General features: G+C 36.1%; 1 protein-coding gene across 1 annotated transcript in view; it reads right to left on the bottom strand.

Moving 5' to 3' along the window:
• Window positions 1-6,000, bottom strand: part of DNAJC24 (DnaJ heat shock protein family (Hsp40) member C24) — a 47,446-nt gene that overhangs the window by 15,140 nt on the left and 26,306 nt on the right. The gene's annotated exons all lie outside the window — the stretch shown is intronic.

The following is a 6,000-nucleotide window of genomic DNA, read 5'->3' as shown; positions in this document are numbered from 1 at the left end:
GTTGTGGGGTTGTTAACCAATGTCATAAAACAATATGTGTACTACTGTTTCATGAGAAACTATTTGTTCTGTAAGCCTTCATCTAAAGTACAATTAAAAAACCAAAACAAAACAAATGAAACCATGGAAACTGAACTCATTCTGTTTCACTACTGAGCAGGTAGATCAGTGACAAAAGTAGGCCTGGCTTCTCATTCTGACCAAAAAAATGCCTCATTCCTAACTACTGGGGACTAAAAAATAGCAGAATGTACACAACTGATTCAAAACCTAGTAGCTCAGCACAGTGATGAGAGTCAGAGAGAATGGCTTCAGATTACTAGTTATGTGACCTTAGTCAAATTACTTAACCTCTCTGAGCCTCAGATTCTTTCTCTTAAAATTAGATATTAATACCTTCCTTACAAGATTGTTAGATATTGTTAAGCAAAATTTAAAAGACAATTAACACAGCCCTAATGCTCAATAAATGGCAGCCACTTTAACAATTATTATCCCATATTGTGTTGATCTGAATATACCAGACCATAAAAAAATTTAAAATATTAAAAAAAAAAAAAAAAAAAAAAAAACTACCCATCTATTATTAGGGGGAAGGAGAGGAAGGATCTCAAGTACGACAGTTTAGGAACTCCTGACCTTGTCTGGATTTGTAGCAGTGTTATGAAATCTTATGTACTTTGCTACTGTCAGTCCCATTAAAACTGACTCATTATTATCAAAGCCAGGGTCTATATGGAATATCAGGGGAGGCTTGCGGGGGTGGGGGCACACCTGAGTTGGACCTTGAACAAAGAGTAAACTGTGAAGAAGTAGTATGGAGGTTTGTGATAGTTTGGGAAAGTAATCTGAGACAAAGTTAAATACTTCTGTCCCACTTAAATTCCAGGTGAATGGGTAAGTGTTGTGTTGGAAGGGGGAGGAAAGGGAACACTTTAGATTTCTTTACATAGAGGAGTAAGAATAAAAAAAAAAAAACCCAAAACCAAACCCACTGCTGTCAAGTCGATTCCGACTCATAGTGACCCTACACGACAGAGAAGAACTGCCCCATAGGGTTTCCAACGAGAGCCTGGTGGATTCAAACTGTCGACCTTTTGGTTAGCAGCCAATTCTTAACCACTGCACCACCAGGGCTCCATAAGAACAAAGAAAGACCAATCAAAATATAAAGGACATGGGAAGGGAAGGTAACAGAGAACGGAAGGCCAATTAGCAGCTATGGAAATAATCTGTGTATGTGTTATAATCTGGTATGAACTACTGTGATACCTGTGAGAATAACAAGATCACATAGGAAGGAAAATATTCAAAAGGAAGAAACATCAAGTGATATCTCTGATTCACTGGTTATAAACAGAATAAAGTAGACGTCTGAAGGAAAAAAGTACCAAGAAAGGTGACCTGGTCTTGGTGTTGGACTCACTGATTTTAATTGCACCAAGTACCCATGTAGAAATTGGGCGAGAAATTAAGGGTGGAGACACAAACATCATAAAATCCTACATTTTTTTCTACTATTTGTGTTCAAGTGTACCAGAATTACAACTATAATCTTGCCCATTGGTTTTCAAAATATTTGAAACTAGCCAAATTTTTACTAAAAATTAGTGATAATGAAGCCTCTTAAAAATACATTTTCAGCCCCCAAATACCCTTTTAGCTCAGTTGTGAAGTCATCTCCGAGGTTCACCATTCAGCCTGGGAGTGGACAGCCCCGTAAAACCAAATGAGACTAACGAGGTACAGTAGTCCAGTGCCAAGGGCCAGAAGGCAAAAGGGGACAAGGAAGCTGATGATAGGGAACCCATGGTTGAGTAAGGATATTGTTGATGTGTTGTGAGATTGTTAACCATTGTCATAGGGCAACATTTGTAGTAACTGTTAAATGAGAAACTATTTTGTTCTGTAAGCCTTTATCTTAAGTGAGAATAACAGCACAACTGGAAGAGCGTAGTCAATGTCACTGAACTGTGCATGCAGAAATTTTCGAAATATGTATCTTTGGCTATGTATATTTTCACCAAAAAAAAAAAAAAAAAGGTTGAGAATTTAGAGGGTTAATATGTTGTGGGGTTGTTAACCAATGTCATAAAACAACACGTGTACTACTGTTTCATGAGAAACTATTTGTTCTGTAAGCCTTCACCTGAAGTACAATAAAAAAGAAAAGAAAAATACATTTTCATTACAAAGAAGTTATTTACATCAAGTAAAGTAACAAACATGAGTAGTCACCTATTTTGTAACAAATAAATGGGGAGAGGGAGACCCTCACAGAAAGTTTTCTATATTCCTTCCTCTCCCTCTGAAGAAAATGCCAGTCCCCAACTGTCTTAATGGATTTTCTGCATCATTTCACAAACTTACTTTTCCCAGAAAACATTCACCAAAAAAAATACCCCTGATGCTTATCTTCAAGTTTTACCTGAAGCAAATTTTTACAGCCAATTCTGAAATTCCTAAAATCAAGTGGAAGTACTGATATGGCCATAAATGGAATCCCTAATCTTATAAATTTCAAGTATTTTGGGAGGTTCCATTTTAGCATATAATTTACACAACTATCAACTGACCTTCAGTCACTATTCCTAAGGGTTACTCTAAATTCATATTATCTACACTTAGAAGTATATTATTTTCCATCGTATGGTGTTAATCAGTCTTTGACATTAACATGCTTTTCAGGAAAGAGTCTTATTTTGAATTTAAGAAATTACATGCCAATTCAGCTGTCTGACATATAAATGTTGGCGGGGTTTTAAGATATGTTCCTTGTTTGCTCCTAGATTTATATACTTACCTCCCGTCCTCAAATAGTTATCCTAATAAAGGGACAAAATGAATTGTATAATACAACATAAGAAATGATGTTTTGTATCTAGCTATGGTGAGTAGCTGATCAGTTCTGAGCAAAGACACACTCACTTTACAATGTCTGACCCATCCTCTTCTGAGCCAGGCTGTTGAGGTGTCTCTAAGTAGTTGGCCATGTAGGTGAAGGTGCCATATTACAAAATAATTCACTGAGAGAACCAAAATACATCTTAATATATAATAATCTACCAGTAAGGATTCCAAGCATAATCCTTATTTTTAAAAATACATTATTTAATTTGACTGGTTTCATTTGAAGGTTTGTTCCTCCTCAGATCACAGAGAAGTAACCTAACTCATACGTTGTGTCACTCTTGGGTCATCAGAGATCTGTATGACCATAAAATTACAAAGCTATTGAATCATGATCTCTATTACTTTCCCATGATATACTTCTGATGAGTTTTGTAATGTGCTTGAGATATGAAAAAACTCCCCACAAGATTTATAAAGGCACCAAAATCTACTGAACAGATAATCTTCATGTGGACATTTTATAAATCCTGAAAAGATTTTCCAAAGTGCTTAACTGGTTGTCAGAAATGCAAAGCTTAGTCTTGAAAAACTACATGCCTTTCGAGGGACCACTGGAAGCAGCCTTAGAAACAATAAGGTAAATATGCCAACTGGAACTAATTGATTAAATTCACTAGTTAGGACTGCTTTCAAAATGTATAATCTCTGGGAACTGAATACTACTCATCCCTTTTTAGATTTTGATTTTCTTCAGCCAGGGCAACATGGACCCAAAATGTCAGCTAAGAAGGTACAGGAAGAAATGAGCAGGAAAAATATATACACTTTAGGTTGTCTGCCCTAGATTATTACTTTTTACTTTATTAGAAATAGCTCATTTAATAATTTCTTTTGTGAAGCAAAGAAATATGGATGTCAAAGGCCCCTTTAAATGATCTTTTAGAGAAATACATAGTTGTGGCCAATATTGATGAGACTTTCCTTACAAGAAAGCATCAATTTTGAACCATGAAAGGCAGGAAAGCATTCAACTCTAGGCAATAAAATATCTCATACCTCCTACCCAAGTATTACAGAACTCAAACTTATTTTATACAGCAAGTTAAGGGAGGGCAGGAAACAAACAAACATATTTAAAGCACACAATATGAAGAGAGGTTTACAATGAACCATCACCACATGCAAAAGGAGTTCTGTATAACAAAGCTATTTCCATGTCCCCAGGGGGTGACCCAGAAAAAAGAGTGCTCTGACCTGGTTATAACTAATACTCTCTTTCTCGGTAACCTATCCTGGTCTTTAACAAATTATCACTCTCAAAGGTTTTCCTTCTATCAAATCTAAATCCTCACTGTTAGAAGTTCAAGTTCATTTCCTTCTTTTGAGGAGCCATTTTACTGAACATGGGTCAAGAGGGAAAAATTAATGTTGGTATTCAAAAGAAATAACAACATGAAACTAGGTTTCTTTTGAGATTTTTGAGAAATCACTCTGGTATGAAAGGTTTAAAAACAGCAAGTTATATTTGAATAAGAGACACTTCTGTTTCCTATCTGAACAGCAGACTGGTCTCCATTTAAAACTGAACCCAAAGCATTCTCACTACTTACAGCCTCTGGTAAAGAAGGTAATATTTACTACTAAGATCTGAGGTACTGAAATGCTGTCTAAGAATAGGCCAACTCAGGAATCAGTTTTTTGAAAAATATGCAAAGCAAACTGACATTATATAAATTCCAAGCAGAAGATCTAGCTATCTGAATCATCAAACAGGCCTCTCACTGTATCTGGTTTGTCTAAACTTCTTCATGTCCTCATCAGTGACCTCCAAGAGTCCACTGAGATACAGTAGACAGTAACTGCTTCCATTAAAACCTTAAAAGCAAGGACTCAAAGTTCAAAAACAAATCCACAGTTCCAAGGACTTCCCAAAGGCAATGCGAAGGCTTGAAGATGTTGATTCTTTGTTCTCTAACACCTTTTATACCTTCCCATGTGATTCTATTGGTCACTTTTAACTGTTTCCTATTCCTTTCTATTCTTGTTCTACCCCACCCGATACCCTAGCAAGAGGGAGTATTTTTTGATTCGTGATTTCTACCTTGCCCCTTCTCTTTGGACAGCATGCTTCTAGTCAATTTCACTAATATATTCTTAAAAAGTATACAGGCTGTGGAGTGGCAAAAATGCAGAGTGCCAGTGCAAACACATACCCTACACTCCTCCTTAGAGTACAGTTTTATGTGAATTATTCTTTTCTTTAGCAAATTGGCACCACATAGTAAAGCCTGCTAAAGATGTGCAAAAGCACCATGAGAGAATCATCATCTCCAGTAGAGCTTTGTGGCTTTAGGAATGCAGATAACTTCTGATACACAACACATTCATGTGTGTTAGTTTCAATACTTTCATAGCAATCATATCATGTGAATCAAGGATAAAAACATATATCTATATGTATAGAGCTTATGCTGAAATGGAATCACTTCATTCTTTTTCCATAAGTACAAACACATTTATAAAAGAAATACAACACTAGAAAGATGCTCATATATGTGCCAAATAAAAGTAGAGCTCAACAGTCAAGCCATATTTGGAAGTAAATGCAAATTCTTTGCAAAGGTTCTTAACATTTTTTTAAAAATTCTCATCAGTCAAAAAAAAAAAAAGAAGAACTGATCGGTTTAATGAGTAAATCACTATTAAAAACAAATACTCCAGCACATAAACAAATAGCTCATGCAGTCTTTTCAGACAGAAGTATCACACACTGCCTATAAGAGATACTTAATTTTATTGATACAACTCCCTGTGAAAATAAATGCATGTTCCACTTACATCATTGGCTTTACCCTATAATGCTTTTTAAAAATAAAGCCCTGTTTCTCAAATCAAATATACATAACCTTAGTAGTTGGAGCCTTAAAATCATTTTGTGAGGTTTGATGGTGTGCCAGCATTGGGCATGGAAGGGAATTCAATAACCAACTAGAGAGACAGTGAGCTTTTAACAACACACGAGTCAATGCTGAGCCAGGTGCACTATGGCAGAGTGCAACTGAGTGTTTTCCCCACGGGCTGTAGCTGATTATTGACTCCCCCCATTAGCATGTAGGGTGCATACTGAAGGTTCACATAGAAGGCTGA

Source organism: Trichechus manatus, unplaced genomic scaffold (genome assembly GCF_000243295.1).
Source record: "Trichechus manatus latirostris isolate Lorelei unplaced genomic scaffold, TriManLat1.0 scaffold00006, whole genome shotgun sequence".
Classification (NCBI taxonomy): Eukaryota; Metazoa; Chordata; class Mammalia; order Sirenia; family Trichechidae; genus Trichechus; species Trichechus manatus.
This window is presented reverse-complemented; position numbering and strand designations above follow the sequence as displayed.